At 43.1% G+C, this 18,175-nt stretch overlaps 5 non-coding genes across 5 annotated transcripts; all 5 read right to left on the reverse strand.

Annotated features, from left to right (window-relative positions):
• Positions 1–13,528: 13,528 nt before the first annotated feature.
• LOC124650716 lies at positions 13,529–13,648 on the reverse strand. The gene has a single exon (XR_006987141.1). It is a non-coding gene; the product is annotated as a small nucleolar RNA snoR86 (small nucleolar RNA).
• Positions 13,649–13,730: 82 nt separating this feature from the next.
• LOC124650715 lies at positions 13,731–13,849 on the reverse strand. The gene has a single exon (XR_006987140.1). It is a non-coding gene; the product is annotated as a small nucleolar RNA snoR86 (small nucleolar RNA).
• A 95-nt stretch (positions 13,850–13,944) lies between these two features.
• LOC124650761 lies at positions 13,945–14,061 on the reverse strand. Its single transcript, XR_006987178.1, has one exon. It is a non-coding gene; the product is annotated as a small nucleolar RNA snoR100 (small nucleolar RNA).
• Positions 14,062–14,156: 95 nt separating this feature from the next.
• LOC124650745 lies at positions 14,157–14,234 on the reverse strand. Its single transcript, XR_006987165.1, has one exon. It is a non-coding gene; the product is annotated as a small nucleolar RNA Z155 (small nucleolar RNA).
• Positions 14,235–14,296: 62 nt separating this feature from the next.
• On the reverse strand, positions 14,297–14,397 carry LOC124650706. Its single transcript, XR_006987131.1, has one exon. It is a non-coding gene; the product is annotated as a small nucleolar RNA R41 (small nucleolar RNA).
• Positions 14,398–18,175: the final 3,778 nt, after the last annotated feature.

Raw genomic sequence — 18,175 nt, forward strand, 5'->3', positions numbered from 1 at the left:
TTATTCCCATGCATAAAAGTATCATTACTCTCCACATAAGCATAATCAATTTTATTAATTGTAGTGGGAGCAAATTCAACAAAGTAGCTATCATTATTATTCTCATCATCAAATATAAGAGGCATAGTATAATCATAATAAGCTTTATCCTCCATAGTAGGTGGCACCAAAATACCACTATCATTATAATCATCATAAATGGGAGGCAAAGTATCATCAAAGAAAATTTTCTCCTCAAAACTTGGGGGACTAAAAATATCATGCTCATAAAAACCAGCTTCCCCAAGCTTAAATTCTTCCATAGCATTAGCAATAATAGTGTTCAAAGAGTTCATGCTAATAACATTGCTATTTTGCAAACAAAGTTTCATGGGTTTTTTAATTCTCTCTTCAAACACCTCATGTCCTAACTCAAGATAAATACTATAAAGATCTCTAATATTTTTGTTGTTTTCCATTAAGCCTAACTAGTGAAAATAAAAACAAGAAACAAAAAGATGCAATTGCAGGATCTAAAGCAAAATAGCTTCGAGCACTCACACACCGGCAACAAGACTAGGAGATAGCTTAGTAGTCGGAGGATGTGAATACCTTTTACCTTACCTCCCCGGCAGCGGCGCCAGAAAATAACTTGCTGTCCACAACTGGCGCGTGGTTGACGTGGGAGGTAGAAATCTCTGTGGTGTAGCTTTTCTTCGTTCCCCGGCAACGGCGCCAGAAAATAGCTTGATGTCTACGCACGCTTTTATTCCTGTAGACAGTGTTGGGCCTCCAAGAGCAGAGGTTTGTAGAACAGCAGCAAGTTTCCCTTAAGTGAATCACCCAAGGTTTATCGAACTCAGGGAGGTAGAGGACAAAGATATCCCTCTCAAGCAACCCTGCAATTACGATACAAGAAGTCTCTTGTGTCCCCAACACACCTAATACACTTGTCAGATGTATAGGTGCACTAGTTCGGCGAAGAGATAGTGAAATATGAGTAGTATGGATGTATATGAGTGGTAATAGCAATCTGAATAAAATATGGCAGCGAGTAAACATGCAACAGAACAGTAAATAAACGGAGATTCGATGTTTGGAAACAAGGCCTAGGGATCATACTTTCACTAGTGGACACTCTCAACATTGATCACATAATGAAACCACTCTACACTCTCTTGTTGGATGACAAACACCATTAATTGTGTAGGGCTACAAGAGCACCTCAATGCCGGAGTTAACAAGCTCCACAACATTCGATGTTCATATTTAAATAACCTTAGAGTGCAAGATAGACCAACGCAATTATACCGAGTACTAACATAGCATGCACACTGTCAACATCAGCTATGAAAGGGGGAATAGATCACATCAATACTATCATAGTAATAGTTAACTTCATAATCTACAAGAGATCACAATCATAACCTATACCAAGTACTACATGATGCACACACTGTCAACATTACATCATGGAAGAGGAATAAACTACTTTAATAACATCACTAGAGTAGCACATAGATGATATTCAACTAGATCACAAAGAGAGAGATCAACCACATAGCTACGGTAGAGCCCTCAGCCTCGGGGGAGAACTACTCCCTCCTCATCATAGGAGACAGCAGCGTTGATGGAGATGGCGGTGGTGTCGATGGAGATGCCTTCCGGGGGCAATTCCCCGTCCTGGCGGCGTGCCGGAACATAGACTTCTGTCCCCCGAATCTTGGCTTCGCGATGGCGGCGGCTCTGGAACTTTTCTCGTATCGTGGCTTTTCCGTGTAGGGTTTTCGCGACGGAGACCTTAAGTAGGCGGAAGGGCAGCCTCGGAGGGGCCCTGGTGGGGCCACACAATAGGGGGGCGCGCCCCACCCCTTGGCCGCGCCACCCTGGCGTGTGGGGCCCCCTGGCTCCTCTCTGGCCCTTCTTCGGTGCTCTGGAACCTTCCGGGAAAAATAAGATGTTGGGCGTTGATTTCGTCCAATTCCGAGAATATTTCCTTACTAGGATTTCTGAAACCAAAAACAGCAGAAAACAGGAACTGGCACTTCAGCATCTCGTCAATAGGTTAGTTCCGGAAAATGCGTATAAATGATGTAAAGTGTGTATAAAACATATGCATATCATCATAAAAGTAGCATGGAACATAAGAAATTATAGATACGTTGGAGACGTATCAGAGACGTCATTTTGTTAATGGAGATAAGGTGCTGCCAGCCCGCCGATCAGTGACGTCAATATTTCCAATGTCAACAAATTTCAGAGCAGCGTATAAAACTAAGCCAAAGAGAAAGCAGGTGACATGGACAAAACCTCTGAGGAAACATGTTAAAGTTAACGTCAACGCCTCTTTTGATGAAGATTCTCTTCGATGTGCGGTGGCCGATGGGGATGGTGATCCTAGATGAAACCGGTAACTTTATTACTGCAAGTAATGACAAACTTGAGTTTGCTCAAGATTCCTTAACCGTTGAAGCTTATGACATACGGAATTCTACTATCTCAAACATTCGGATGTAACCAGATTATAATGAGCTCGGACAGTATGCAGGTGGTAAAAACAATGAGGAATGGAGGTCATGTGCAGGGTGTCGCTGCAGCTATATTTGATGATTGTTATTATCTATTTACTGAGTTTGTGAAGATTCAGTTCGACCATGAGCCAAGAGAAGCAAATGCAGTTGCGCATGAACTAGCTAGTATGGCGAAGGGTTAGGGTCAATCTGTATGGATCTACCAGTATCATTACTACCTTTGTTGATTTCAGATGTAACTTTGATTCATAATTAATAAAGAGGTAGTAAGTTGTCAAAAAAAACTTGATCCTCATATTTAGATGGCATATTCAAACTCTATGTTGTGGATTATGGTGGTAACAAGCGATGATTTAGGAGGCATGAACTATTAGGTAATAAGTATCTCAAGAATAAGGCATTGTCACAAGTGACAGCGAAATCCACGGATTTACAATTTTGGAACGGTCTAATAAAAGTAAAAAAAAAACTTTCTCTGAGCTTGGATCCATTGATATAGGTAGTGTTCATCAATCAACCCGTTCTTGGAAAAACACATGGCTAGGATAAACACCACTATCTGAATCATATCCGGCCTTAGATAGTAGTACGTTTAAAAAACATTTTAGTGGCCGATATTTTATCTCATTATCTTTGAATGTGGAATTTGGAGGAACACTTTCCGGAAATAAATGAGAATCTTAGCACCAGTTGGTTAAGACACTTATACTCATTAACCTAAAATACAAACAGGATAAATTTGTATGGAAGCTTATTACTTCAGGGATTTTCTTAGTTAAATCCATGTATACTAATTTCATGAATGAACATACGGTCTTCTTGAGAAAATATATATGAAAACTAGAGGTGAAGATTAAGATCTTTTTGTTGTTCCTACACACACACACACACACACAAAAAGTTACACTTACAAATGATAATTTGAAAAATCGTAATTGCAATGGTTGTAAGAAATGTGCTTTATGTGACTCTGATGAGTCTATCAGTCATTTATTATTCTTAAGTGTCCCTTTGTTGGTCTTTACCTGGAGAGTAGTTCATTTCACTTGTAATATTGCTCCACCAAAAAATTATAAGAAATTGTACGGTAATTGGTTGAACGGGATATATAAATAAACTAAAGCAAAAAAAAATCAAGTAGGGACCTATGCTTTAGTGTGTTTTTATGAAACTGCATTAACGGTTTAAATTTTTGCAAAGATTGAACTACTAATTTTCTATAGGTATAGGTTATTCATGTGCCTACTCACTGGATCCACGAGTAGTATTTTTTGATGCCGGAGGCGCAACAGGCACCTGTCTATTATGGGTGCACACATTAAGATACAATTGCACTTGCTATCTACAACAAGGGTGCCTGGCTGGTTTCTGGACGAATACAATTTTCATAGATGACTTGTTTTTCTATTCTTCCACTAATTGATCTTTGTGTACATCATGTAACCCGTGAGATGTAGACTCTGAAACTTAAAATTATGCAATAAAGTAGGTTGTGTGCATTGAATCATGCAGAGGGTCGGGGCTAGGTAGCCTACGTTCCCTAGTTTGAAAAATAATACTAAGGCTGCTTAGGCTGCACATAGTGGGGACTAACTTAGACTAGTAACATATGCCATGTTACTAGTCTAGGTTAGTATCTTCATAGTGGGTAGTAACTTATATGTGATGTCATGCATTGTGTCATTTATTATGTTGTAGACTCATTTTTCCTTGGGGTGTGTGATGTTATGGTAATATAGCTAGTTACCACCTCACTCTCTTTCTTCATTTATTCGCATGCCATGTCACCAAAATGCCTTGAGATGTGTGATGTTACTAGCTATGTTACTCCCACTATGAGCAGTCTTATAGGGGAGAGTAACTTAGACTAGTAACATATGTCATGTTACTAGTCTAAGTTACTACCTTCATAGTGGGTAGTAACTTAGATGTGGTTTCATGCAATGTCTCATTAATTATGTTCTAGACTCATATTGCTTTGGGGTGTGTGATGTTATGGTAACATAGTTAGTAGTTACCATCTCATTCTCTTTCTTTATTTATTGTTATGTCATGTCACCAAAATGTCTTGGGTTGTGTGATGTTACCACCTATATTACCCCCACTATGAGCAGTCTAAGGTCTTTGACGATGGGGAGTTTCTTAGCACCTTTTTATAGGAGCAATTACAACATTAGAGACACAACTACCCAAATTCATTGTCTCTTAAGTCTTAAGTGTACTTTGTTAGCGATATTGTATTTAACTATTTTTTTAGTCTAGTGTATGAGTGTGATTGGACTAGCCAAAAAATATTTCCTATGACGGCGTGCAAGGGTTATATTTTAGCAAAGATACAACAGTCCTATCTTTATTCCTTAAATGACATCGCACATCAGCAAAGTGCCTATGATATCACGTTAAAAATTCTTATTGTTTATATATGTCATATTTTTATAAGAGAAATATATTAATATCAAACATACATCAATTACACCTAGCATGTGCAACAATATGACATCCAAAGTTAGTCGAGACATCAAATATGCACACAACAACAACAATAAAAAAAAGGAAGAAAAAAATGCCATACCGAACTGAATAGCAAAGCACCAGGAACAACCACCACCAAAGGCCAAACCATGCTCCCATAACGACGCCTGCAAGAAGGAAACATTGCACAAACACCGTCGTCACCTGATTAAATATCTAGTTATCACCTAGAATATAGTCCAACAGATGTCTTCCACAAGGAGACGAAAAGAGATCCAACATTGCCAGGTACAACTAGAAAAATGTCAAACCTAGGGTTATCACCCCGGAAATCAATACTTGGTGCCCAAGAGCACCACCAAAAACGAATCCCCGCCCCACTTGTCGAGACTGCTGCAAAACACGAATCATCCAGATCAAGGACTTCACCACATCGAAACTCACCTCTACCATCACTTTTGATCACAAACTGAACTGAGCCATCAAGATCTAGTGTTCAACCGATGCAACCAACTTGACATTCCTCATGATTGCCAGCACCATGATAAACACAGCTAAATATGTCATGGTGTACCAGAAGGTGTTGACAATAGTAGCACCATGATGGTAGATCCACACCTGTCAGTGTGGAGATCTTGTCGAGGAGCTGAGCCGTGCCGCCCCTGCAAAGCTTCCTGCCATGTACTATACCACCCGATGCATGTGACGAAGATGATCTCTTGTTGCAAGACTGGTTCCAGAAACGGATCCGACGCCTTGAAGACCAGGCGTGAATCCATGGGCACCCACCTTGCCCCTACGTGCAGCACGTACGCAACAAATTAGTTGAGCCAGGTTGAGTCGGTGATCTCGGATGTTGGTCGGCCGAGCCAGGTCAATCCGGTGAGTGTGGAGGCAGATCGGATGGGGATGGAGACTGAAGTGCTAAAAACCGGGGAAACAAGCAGGGCCGTTCTGCCACCACCATCTGATGTCTACCATTGGAAGACCACCTTCGATTGCGGCGGGGAAGGGGAGGTCGAGGAGGGGGGTGGCGGTTGGGGCAATAGGGTTCCCCAAGTCGTACGTCGAAGACAATGCGAGGGTTTGTTGAGGGTGTGTGAGGTCCATGCCATACTTGTAATTGAGATGATATGTGAAACCCTATGTAGATTGTGGTGTTAATTACTAACCATTTACGAGGCTAATTGTTTTACAAGTGTGACAAGAGATTTTACTCTCCAATGATGCATTTGTTGGTTCACAATGCTTATGTTATTTTTTGTTGATGGTAGTGAGGTTGACTTGGAGGTGGACGACTTCATGACTTAACTAGACTCTTCACACGCTTGGCCTCGATGATCTCCACTATGGCGCCGATGAGGAGGAGGTGATGGCCGATGAGGAGGAGGCAACCGAGGAAGAAGTAGTTTCCAACGAAGAGGATGAGGTGGTCGAGGAAGAAGGCACTCAAGGAAGCGCGAAAAGATCAAGGACACAAAAGTATGGCGCACAAGAAGACATCGATTTATGCCATGCTGGGATGAATGTGTCACCTGATGCAAAGGTTGGCACATATCAATTAAAGGAAGAAAAAAATTGGAGTAGGATCAAGAACTACAACACCAACACTATGACCAATCCATCCAACCGCACTCAAAGCTCTATCAGCCACCATCCATTAAAGAGCAATGCAATCGATGAGGGGTTTTTTGGGTGAACTTGATCAATATTTTCTCTTTTGGGGTGAACTTGATCGATGTAGTGACTTTTGAATGAACTTTATACTTTTTTTAATTTCAATTGTTTGATTTGATGAACTATATGTATGTCTATTATCAATCCAGTTATATGTATGTGACAAAGGCTAAAAGAATTGATAAAAACTATTATAAGATATTAAATATAAGGGATTGTCTAGAAACTGCCGTCCTTTAAGAAGCTGAGTTTACTCGACCAAATAAGAGACTAAATTTTAAGGGACCAGTTAGAGATGTTCTCAGTAACTTCTAATATACATCAAAAAAAGAGTTTTTTTTTATCACTTAAAAATTATAGGAATATCATTCATGGGTGCAACATGCTCCATGCAATTTATCCCAAAGAGAGAGAACCTTAGAAACTATTCTGGAAGTTAAAGATCATGTTATTACCATGTACCCTCATGTGTCATTATGGTGATATGCGTGTCTAAGAGCATCTCCAGCCGCGTCCCCCAAACCGTCCCCCAAACCGCGCCGGATCGAGCGTTTGGGGGACGTGTTTCGTTCGTGCCGCGTTTGGGGGACGTCGCTCCCCAGCCGCGTCCCCCAAACGCCGCCCCCAAACATTAAAAGTATTTTTTTTTCTAGAAAGAAACTATTTAATAATATTCAAATTGGTTGAACATAAACAAATTATATATAAAACTTCGAAAAAATATAATTAAATACATATAAACTATCTACTTCTTCTTCTTCGCTGATGGCCCCGCCTCGTCGTCGTCATCGCGGTGGCGCTTCCTGCTCGTCACCTCTTCCGAAGAGGCGGTGTCGGCGCTCGACGCGTCGTCGTCGCCGGTGCTCGTCGGCTGCGCCTTGGCCTTGGCCTTGGCCTTGGCCTTGGCGGCCTTCGCCTTGGAAGCCTTCGCCTTGGCCGCCTTCGCCTTCGCACGGGCCACCGCCGCCGCCGCGGCCTCGCTCTCTTCTTCCTCCTCCTCCCAGCCCAGCCATTCCTCCTCGCCGTCAACCGGCGGCGGGGAATCGTCGCCGCTGCTCGGCGTCCCGGCTTTGTCCCACCAATGGCGCCAGCCGACGAGCTTTCCCTCGGCCGGAGGTGTCGGACGGGAGCCGGGAGATGTAGCTCATCGTCGCTGGAGGTGTCGGATGGAAGCTTGGATGAATGACGGCGTACGTACGGGTCTTATTGAGCGCGGATGAACGGCGGCGCAGAAGTCGAAGAGAGCAGCGGTTGCTCTTCCGAGGAGTCGGCGCTCCATTCCGGCGGGGTTGGCGCGTCGTCGACGCGCTTGCCAATGCGACGGTTCCGCTTCCTGTCAACTGCACCGTCGCTACGTATGTGGCGGTTGAGCGTCCGAGCCGCTGACGGGTCGGCCCCGCGCCTCCTCGCCTCTCATTTCGTTGTGTCCGGCGTGCCCGGTGCGTCCCCTGTGGGACGGGGACGGGCTCGGGACGCCGGACACCGTATCGGGGCGCGCCGGACAAAAAAGAGCTTTGGGGGACGCGGCTGGAACGCTTTTTTTGTCCGGCGCGCCCCAAATCCCTTTGGGGGACGGTTTGGGGACGCGACTGGAGATGCTCTAACCAGTAGTCTTACAGAACTCATGCATGAGAAATGGTTGATGACCCCTTCCCAAACGTCATATAAATTCAAAGGGTACCCCGATGGGTTCATCCAGAAGTGCAGCGTACGGGATCACTGCACCGGAAAGTTTGTATAACAAACAGCAGAGCTTGCCATATTGCTGGGATAATGGAGGAAACCAAATCACTGCGGCTACAAGTATGCTGGCTCATCCAGACGGAATTCAGGATCCTTAGTTTTGGGCAGGAATGCTAGCATGAAGATCTACCAACATGGTCAACACCTTCATGGTGATCAGATGGCCACTGGAGAACTCATGTGCAGTTTCGCGCTTTGAGATTTTTGGAAGCGTCAAAGTTTACAAGCTGCCAACAGATGGGGGTCTTCATTTGTTTTCCTTTTGATGCTTCAGCGGTGGACTTCTTGGATAGCTTGGTCATGTGTCCGTAGCGGTGGTGTGGTTTAGGACAATGTGCGAGTCACACCCCTCTTCCTTTTCTCCCCAATTCCACTTTCCCCAGTCCCTTCCCTTACCAAAGTTCCTCCCAGAAGGAGGCCCTGATCTTTTCCATACCTGGACTCTACCGCTTCCGACGTCACCATGGCTGCGACAGTGTTGCCCACGAGGAGCTCGCCGGCCAGGTCCAAGGCAAGAGCACAAGATGGAGGTGGTGAATCTCAATGTCAAACGGCTGGCGGGCGAGCAACTTTGTTGCTGAACATGCGATCTACTATTACCAAGGTATTCGTCTAAAAGGACGACCTGCACGCTGTGTGTCCTCGGCTACTGTTTCTACTTTCTTCTTTTTTTTTGGTTGTTCGTGGTAGGTTTCCCTCTGGTATTCCCAGTCATGGATGCTGAAAGTTTGTGTGCTCCTTTTTTGTGCGCATAATTCATGCTTTTGATATTGGTACATTATGTTGCAAATAATTGGTAGCTCATGGCAGTAGCTGCAGTTTTTCCCAATGCTTTGCATCGTGTTGGCAAGTGCCATGTCCTGAAGAAAGCTAAGGAATATCTTAGGAACATTTAGAGCAGCCGAGAAACATTTGAAGATTTTTAAAAGGTGCAGAGCCTCCCAGTAGATGAGTTTGAAACTGCATAGAAAGAACTAAGAGCATCTCCAGTCATATTCTTCAAAGTATTTATTTGGGACACGTCGGACATTTTTTCGGTCCCAGTTCCGTGCCCCAAACACCTCTTCCGCCCGGCAGTTCCGCGCCCCAGACACCTCTTCCGCCCAGCGCGGCCCAATACGCTGTGTGGCGCCTTAAACCCATTCCCGCTCCACGGGAGATGCTCCGGGCATGTTGAACAGAGCGAGAAATGAGACAAGTAGTGGCGGGCCCAACACATCATCGACTCATTGAAATCTATAATACCTAAATAGGTGATCCCCACTAACTATTTCTCTTGACATGCAGCCCTCCCACGTCAGCAAGTCTGCCCCATGCGTCCTTTGTCATCCACGTCAGCAGCAATTAGTAGTAACCATGCAGATCAAACGTGACCGCCATTTTGCAGCTAAAGCCCATATCATCCCTCTACCGGTGATCCTCTTCCAACCAGCAATGAGAAGCTAATAAGGCAGCTAAGGACATAAGGCCCACTAAAAAAGCAACGGAGGTTGATCGAAAAAAGAAACGAAGCGGCCGACGGCCTCTTTCTCTTCCTCTCTCCCACGATATGTGCAGCGCCTATTGAGTCCTCGCCGCAGTAATGGTGGAACGAATCGCTTGAGCCGGCGAGGCAAGCGAGCAGTAGCTGGCGGGCTGCCTTTTTATTCTTCTCCGCCCACCTCATTTGTGCCCCGTGTCACCAGTCCACCCTCTCTCGGTTCTCCCTGCATCAACCTTTCTCGGTTCTCCCTGCATCAAACCCCTAATCTGGATTTGAATGTCGAGTGTCAAAGTCTTATTACTATCAGCAATACTAGCAGTAGCAGTCCTCGGTGGGCATTACTGGACTAAGGAACTCTAGAAGCAAAGGTAATACCAAGTGTCATATTGAATCAGAGTGTTTGGATTTATCCATTTGCGGTGTTGACAAAATTTTAGTTTGAAGATGCACATCTTTCATACACATTACTGGCAAAGCCTGTTTGCGTCCCAATATTTCCATCTGCTGTCGTGCTTGATAACAATTCCTGCCATGCTCTATAATTATCTTTCTTGATTTTATTTGTTGTATTGCATCAACTTCTAATGCATTTTACTCTGATATTCTGATTTTTTTAGCAGCAGTTTGGTTGATGAGCTGCTCTGTTGTCATCGTTATAACTTCGTGACCGCGCCTCTGCTCTGAGAGTCCACAGATTTTGTACTAGGAAAATCGATGAGCTTGAATTGGTGTGGGCCAGATTTGAAGTCAGCTTTGTCGATATCTGGTTTCTGCTGGTACCGTTTGCACTTGCCTGTTTATTATTTTTCCCATGACGTCCTTGAGTATGTTCAGATACAGAGTCATACATTTGTGTGTTAACAGAGCTTCCACTTATGAATTTATTATTATATTTCTACTCTTTTGAGAAATAGAGCTACCAGCAGCAAATATGTTTTGTTCCTGAAATTCATGTTCATGGTACTACCGTCAGAAAAAATATTTTGTGCTCTAATGCACGTGTATTCATCTCTATTATTGGTTATCCAAAAGATTGCAGGTTATCCAAAAGATTGAAGGTTATCTGAAACACATGGCAGTACAACATGTGATCCCATACATTTGTACAGGCTCATATCAACATATATTTTGTATTTTTGTTGGAGACATGTTTAACTTTATTTTTATGAGCACCAACCTAATAACTCTGGATTACAGAAGAACACAGAATTATTTTTATGAGCACCAACCTAATAAGTAATAACTCTGGATTACAGAAGAACACAGAAATATACATTACCATTCAACCATCTAGCACTATCAATTTATCTGGTGTAAGATTGTTTATTCTGTGTGGTTGTTCAACATGATTTTGACATTACTGAATCTCAGGTTACCAGGTCAGGTACTTTCAACTTCACGATTTTATTATATTTTTACTTTCCACTAATGTCAATATTTCACGCTCTGCACTTGTCTGTGAGGATTATGTAGAAGGCCTGTTCATGATCAAGTGTAAATATTGACACTAAGTAGTAAATGGAGGCATGTTCCGTTCATATCTAAATGATTACACTTGGTACATTCTATACATCAAGTCTAAATGGAGGCATGTTCCTTTTCATGATCACGCTGCCTACATTCTACAGATGGTAAGCAGCTAGCGCATCCTTTCAAATGATGAGGTGGTAACACATATTAGTCGGTGCTTGGATTATAAGCATGATCCCAAATGGAGAGCTACCATTGGATAAATAATCAATTCAGTTCATATTTCTCTCATTTCCATTTCTGCAATTGAATAACAATGTCCCATATAATGTTAAACCAAATTCCTTCACTAAAACATTTGCTTTTACTTTATGTGCGGCTTCTCAAGGTGACTTGACATAGCTGTGGTTTCCTCATGGTGTTCAGGACAGATCCATTAGTCCGTCATTGCTCCTAAATTTTGAGAATGAACCTTGCACCAACAAAAAAATGACAATAAAATTGCGGTACACATTCTTTGTAGTTGGTGCAGCCAAAAAGTAGTTGACCTTCTGTGTAAGATATTCATAGAGTACGCCCGTGCATCTGTAATATGAAATTTAGCCTATTTGAATATAGCAACTCAATTCCTTGCAAAAAGGATGGTTATAGCAGTAGGTTGCTTTCCTTATAAATTGGCGATTGAGGAAATCTCCTACTGTTTCCCTCTAACAATTCCTTTTATTCAAATTTTATTCATGCTAATATCCCACAACAACAAACGTAGCGGGCAATCATCTAGTTTAACCAGTTTCCCGCAGCATAGCGCCCTCCCGCCACTTACCACCGCCAACCGCACATTCCACCAAAAGATTTCACCTCCTCCCGCCCGCCGCTACTCTCTCCCAGCCATGGGCCGACACACCCCAAAAAAGGCACCAGCGGCAAAGACAAAGCCGGACGGCTAGACCAAAGAAAGATGGCAGGAAAACTACCAACGGCGCAAATTGTCAACAGCGAAGCAAAGGGGGCGGCAAGTGGTGGAGCAGCAGAAGACGGCGACTTCACTTGGCCAGCAGAAGACCCTGCTAGCCAGTGTCGCTGCGACCGCCACAAGCCATGGAGTACATCAACCAGCTCATACACCCGGTTTCTTCGGCGAGGCCGCATCAACGACGCCAAGGTGCGTAACACCAAACTTGTCGCCGCAGTTCAAGGATGCACTAACGCATGGCACCTTCAACCCGAACGCCGAGTTCTTGATTTGGGATATCCGTGTGAGTGTATAATTTGGGCATTGGTTCAGTGAAAACATAAATTACATTTGGTTATATTTCGTCCAAATAACAAAGTTTGGATAGTTCTTTTTGGACTGAAATAGGTGGATATTTCGGTTCTAGGTACAACCACTTCTTTCAATTTTATTATTTCGCATTTATAAGCCATACACATTAGTACTAAGTGATTTCCGTCCAAATAACATAAACTACAAGTATGCTGGCTCACACAGAGTATAATGTTTAATTGCTTACGAGCATTAAATTAAGTGTTTTCATGTATGAATGTTATTCAACATTTTTTTCCTTCGAAGTGTCAACTTCTGTACAATTTTCTTGTCAGGCTAACACTGTAAAGATGTATTACTCTGTTGAACAACGCATTGCTTGTCAAGGCTAACTCTGTTAAGATGTATTACTCTGTTGAACAAAGCATTGCAGTGGAATCTGATTAACCAGATAACAGTTCACAGACAAATTAACTGGCACAGCCGATTCAGGCGAGCTGGTGACAATTTTTAATTCTCAATAGAGAATACCAATGAAAAGCCGAAAGGATTTTCATGCAAATTGAAATGTTTATTCGTGCAATGTCATTAAAGCATATTAGCTGCGCACTGTTTCGCATTACATTTGAAAACAAGATTAACACAGTTCAGAAAGTAATGGACATGTAGTTCTTGAGGAGAAATAATAATTCACACAAATGCATTTCTCGATTAAGTAATGAAGTACTACAGATTGTTCGAGAAATTTATAGCTGGGAAAAATCTGAGAAGCACAGAGAACTGCAATTGTTCTTTTTTGTAAGAACAGCCTTTGATAAAAGCTCAGACAGGCAAGATAATCAGTATCAAAGATTTAGCATCAGACAATTAGATGGTACACGAAAAAAAAGTGAGCTTCTACGTAATGAAAATGTAGCAGATTGTTCGAGGCCGTCACAGCATTGAAAATTCTGAGCGGCACGGAGAACTGCAGTTGATATCACCAACCTTCAATGCAAAGATTCGCCACTTTATCAGGCCCCTTTGCTCTGCAAATTGGCTAAATTCGTTCGTTTTTATGACAAACAGCTTTAGATGGTACACGAAAATACAGTAAGCACTACGTGATGGAGATGTAGCAGATTGTTCGAGGCCGTCACAGCAGGGAAAATCTGAGCGGCACGGAGAACTGCATTTGTTATGGCCAACCTTCAATGCAAAGATTCGCCACTTTTGCAGGCCCCTTTGCTCTGCAAATTGGCTAAATTTGTTCTACTTTTTGATTCAGCATCACAGGCCAAATTGTTTCTGAAGAGTCAAATCGTATTAACTATCGAACTGGAGATAAATGTTGGTCAAATCCAGGCCCGCGAGATCAAAGCCCGAAGGCGTCAAGGCGAGCAGACATATGCAGACCACCGGTATCGGTGCTCTCCGTGCACAGTACCATGCTTCCTTCCTACCTCGGTCCAGAGCATCGGCTTGTTGTGCACGGCAAGAATTCACAAATAATTATGGCAAACGAAAATCAAGAAAATCTTCAGAGCAAAAGTTTCATGGTTGATCAGATAATTGTAGTCTGTATTTTGGTCAACACAACAGTAAGTTTCTGAAAAGGATTATCCTCACATCAACCTGCGCAGGACAAGGTAGAAGGGAAAAGCGAAGACCAAGAAAGAAATCTGCAGTAAAATTCAGTGGCAGGCTCAGAAGGATCCATTGGTTTCTATCAATCAGGAGGAAGAAAACGAAGTTCCTTCCCTCAGAAAATCCCTTTACCATAGCATCACAGCAGCCACAAACTTCTAGGGAAAAAGCGACAGAAGAAAAGCAAACGACGAACAGAATCAAGCATACGCTAACGGAGAAGGATAAAATTTGTAGATCTCGGCTAACAAAATAAAGACACAGATCGTGTTCACAGGCTGAGTTGCGACGGCGGCGCCAGGGAAAGAGAATGCTGAAACTAGAAGGGAACCTTGAGGTTATATAGCTGAGACTGGTGGGCTAGGGTTTCGGAAGGATTGGCTTGTAGGAGCTTAATTGGGCTACTCCTCCTGTTTTCTCAGGGCCTATTCTAGCCCGGTGCTAGAAAATAGAAGTAGCCCATTATTCTTTTTGAAACGGAAGTAGCCCATTATGAATGGTACAGCATTAACCCTCCTAAATTTCCTAATATTCTGTCTAGAACTAGAACTCGGGAAAGGTACGACCCAATGAGAGACGAGTGAGACGTCTCAGCTGCGAGCCTGCGACCCCAATATAGGCCTATTTGATTTATAGAAATAAAATACAGAAATTGTGTATAATTTAGATCTTACAAAAGAATCTACATAAGTTATTTGATTCATAGGAACATATCCAATAGAAAATAATTTTATAAAAAAATTGTAGTGCAAATTCTATAGGAAAAATATTTTAGGTCACACCTCATGAAAAATTATTTTGCTACAATAAAACACACTTCATCTTCCTATAGAATCATCGCATTTTGGATAGTTATTATGTCCGTATTTGTTCGTATTTGGTGGCCAACGGACATCAAGGAAGTCCAGGTCCAGGTTTGTATGTGGTGGCCAACGGATATTTGTGACAGAATGTAGAGACCAGTAAAGTTCATAGCCTTCATACAGCACGAGTTTGACAAGATGCATAGTAGCGAGAAGCAACAGAAGATGATACTAGCACACATGTGCTTGCTATATCGAAATAAAGCAACTAAAGATAGATATGCTCTTATGCTCTGGTACCACTCAAGGGGATTGTGTATGTATTTCGAAAAATTACATCTACAAGAATATGCAAGGTCTATACTACCTAGTTGCACTAATGGGATTCGGTAGGCACCTAGTAAAGCGGAAGAGCTCGATGACAATGATGATCTGGCGATCCCTGTAACTAGGTGCTACCTCCTAGCCACGAGAATATCTCCTCCTTGCTCCAACAATCGAATAGACGATTCCTCGGGCGTAGTCCACGCGTCTAGAGATACAATCCGCGAGGGCTTCGCCGTCGTCCAGGACTAGGCAATCGCGACGAGCGTGGTGAGTAGGTAGGTTTGAGCTGCTATGATGGCTACTTGAGGTGTCTTTGGCTTTATGTTTCCCCTTGAGTCCATCGACATGAAGGGTAGATCAAGATCTCTCACCAAATTTTGCCTCTCATTTTCGGGGATGGCACTCAACCGAGAACTGGCCCTCCCCGGTTGTCCACCTGCTCCGAAACTTGTGTTTACGGTAGAACTTAACTACGCCCATCGAAGGCTCGATTCGTTGGCTGCTTTCCTTCGCTCGTCGAGTTGTCGCTTTGTCTTGATCAACTCGCGCTTCTGCCGATGGAGTAGGTGTTGGTATGCCATAAGCTATTCTCAGGTTGCGTCTCGTGCCATAGGGACCGCGCCACTCATAGCTTGCCTTGCATTGTCCCAGGTTTCTTGCGGGATCCGAACTTCGATCCGATCTCTTGTGTGTTGGTCACCGGTTTCGCTATTTTCACCACGGTCATCTTCGGCTTCACGATCCTCATTGTGGTCACCTTCGGGTGGGATTCTTCACCGCTTATCCCTTCTCATGGCGATGTCCACAGACCCGATAGGACGAATACGAATATGAAACCCTAGAAAACGAATATGGAAGCCCAAAGAACCAAAGAACGAATATAGGACTTTAGAGAAAGACTCGGAAGACGAATATAGGAGCCCAAAGAGTAAACATAGGACCCGAGAGGACAAATATGGAACTCTAGAGGAAGACTCAGAAGACGACTATGGGAGTCCTGGGGAAAGCTCAAATATGTCACCGCAGTTATAGCATGAAGGTAGATTTAATAATAAACATGGAGTTATAGATAATAAATAACTTTTATTATTATTGTCTCTAGGGAATAACTCTTTCAATGCCATCACTGCGCTCCCTTCGAGGCATGGCTCGAGCGCTGACTCCACCGGTGGCTGGCGATCGAAGTCTGGCGGGCTAGATCAAGCTTGTCGGAGAGGATGAGTGGCGGGCGAGATTGATGTTATTGGAGAGGATGAGTACTCGTTGCATCCACATAAATACTCGATAGTAAAAGAGAGCGCCGGTGGTGGGACACACTAGTCACCGAGCCATGTGTGAAAGGAAGCGTGAAATAGTTGACTCTTCTTAGTGTGGGATCACGTTTAACGACACTTACAATGCATGGCTCAAATGTTTATGCCTTCTCTTCCCCAGGCCAACAATAAAAAGTGCCGCAATTGCGTGATACCAACCACGACACCAATAAATATCGGTACGGACTCACTCACGGTGCATAATTATCTGCCTTCTTATCTAGAAGCCGAGAAAGCAGTATATCTCGGGCAAAAAACTTTTACAAGTGACTACGACTTGTACCGTCCAAACCCGATAATAGGAAGCTTTTTTGTAGTGGGCGAGCACCAGAGGAATGCAACATGCCAACACAGGACCTCCAAGCCGTGTCTTCAAGCACAATGCCCCTAACATTGATATAGTATGTCGAGGAAGCTGCCATCATGTTGATCCAGCTTCGAATCAAGGATTTCGTCCGAATACAACAACCAACTCCAAGCGAATGGGGGAGATGTCAACACACTTGGTCGATGCAAAGCAAGGAGAGGGAAAACACCCGTGGGCGCCAACGTTGTCGCCACCAGCCAAACTAAAGATGGGCATGAATTTCATCCCAATCTTCGCACACCTCCTCCCATGCCCGCCGAATTGGGGCAACGTCATCCATGTTGCTCACACGCTCACACCACCGCCGCTACAGCAAGCCACCGTAACATTTTGGCAAAATCTACAATAAGTAATTTGGATGGTGGAATACCATGTTATACTCCCTCCGTCCAACAAAAGATGTCTTAGATTTTTCTAAAATTAGACGTATGTGTCTAAATACATCCAAAGTTTTGACAAAGTTAAGACATCTTTGGCAGGATAGAGAAAGTATTGTTGTTGTTTTTTTTTTCTTTTTAGTTTTACTTGTGCTGATATGGAAAAAAAATGTGTATTTCAGAAGAAAAAAAATAGAGAACTTCTTGGAGCCGGAGGAATGACTGATGTATTCGGTGCAAACAAGTTGATGACTAGATGGAGGAATGACCAGATGTATCTTTGAAATCTATGCACAACTGATCTATCTCCTAGGCATGTACTTTTCTCCATGTTGATGAATCGAACTGGATTACTCCATGACGCCAGTTTCTCAAAAGTTCGCTCATTATTTTCTCTCAAAATCAATGCACGAAGAATATGGCAACCAAAGGAACCCAAAGAAAGGAACATGTCAAAATACATATATTCTTTCATTGCCAATATCAGCACATTCAGTTACATTACCGATACGGTACAACAGCATCGCTGAAGCAGGACCCCAAACAACATTCGGATTAGCAAAACACTGCCACCATCATGTGTTGTTAGGTTAGCCCAAAAATGTGCTTGCAGCAGTCAAATAAGCATTTAGTTACATGTTAACTAAATAATCAGTTAACTCTAGCAGCAACAGAATGAACTTTGTCAGGTAAAATAACACATACGTCAGCCAAAATCATATTAAAAAATCCTTTTTGCCTTT

Source organism: Lolium rigidum, chromosome 4 (assembly GCF_022539505.1).
Source record: "Lolium rigidum isolate FL_2022 chromosome 4, APGP_CSIRO_Lrig_0.1, whole genome shotgun sequence".
Taxonomy (NCBI): domain Eukaryota; kingdom Viridiplantae; phylum Streptophyta; class Magnoliopsida; order Poales; family Poaceae; genus Lolium; species Lolium rigidum.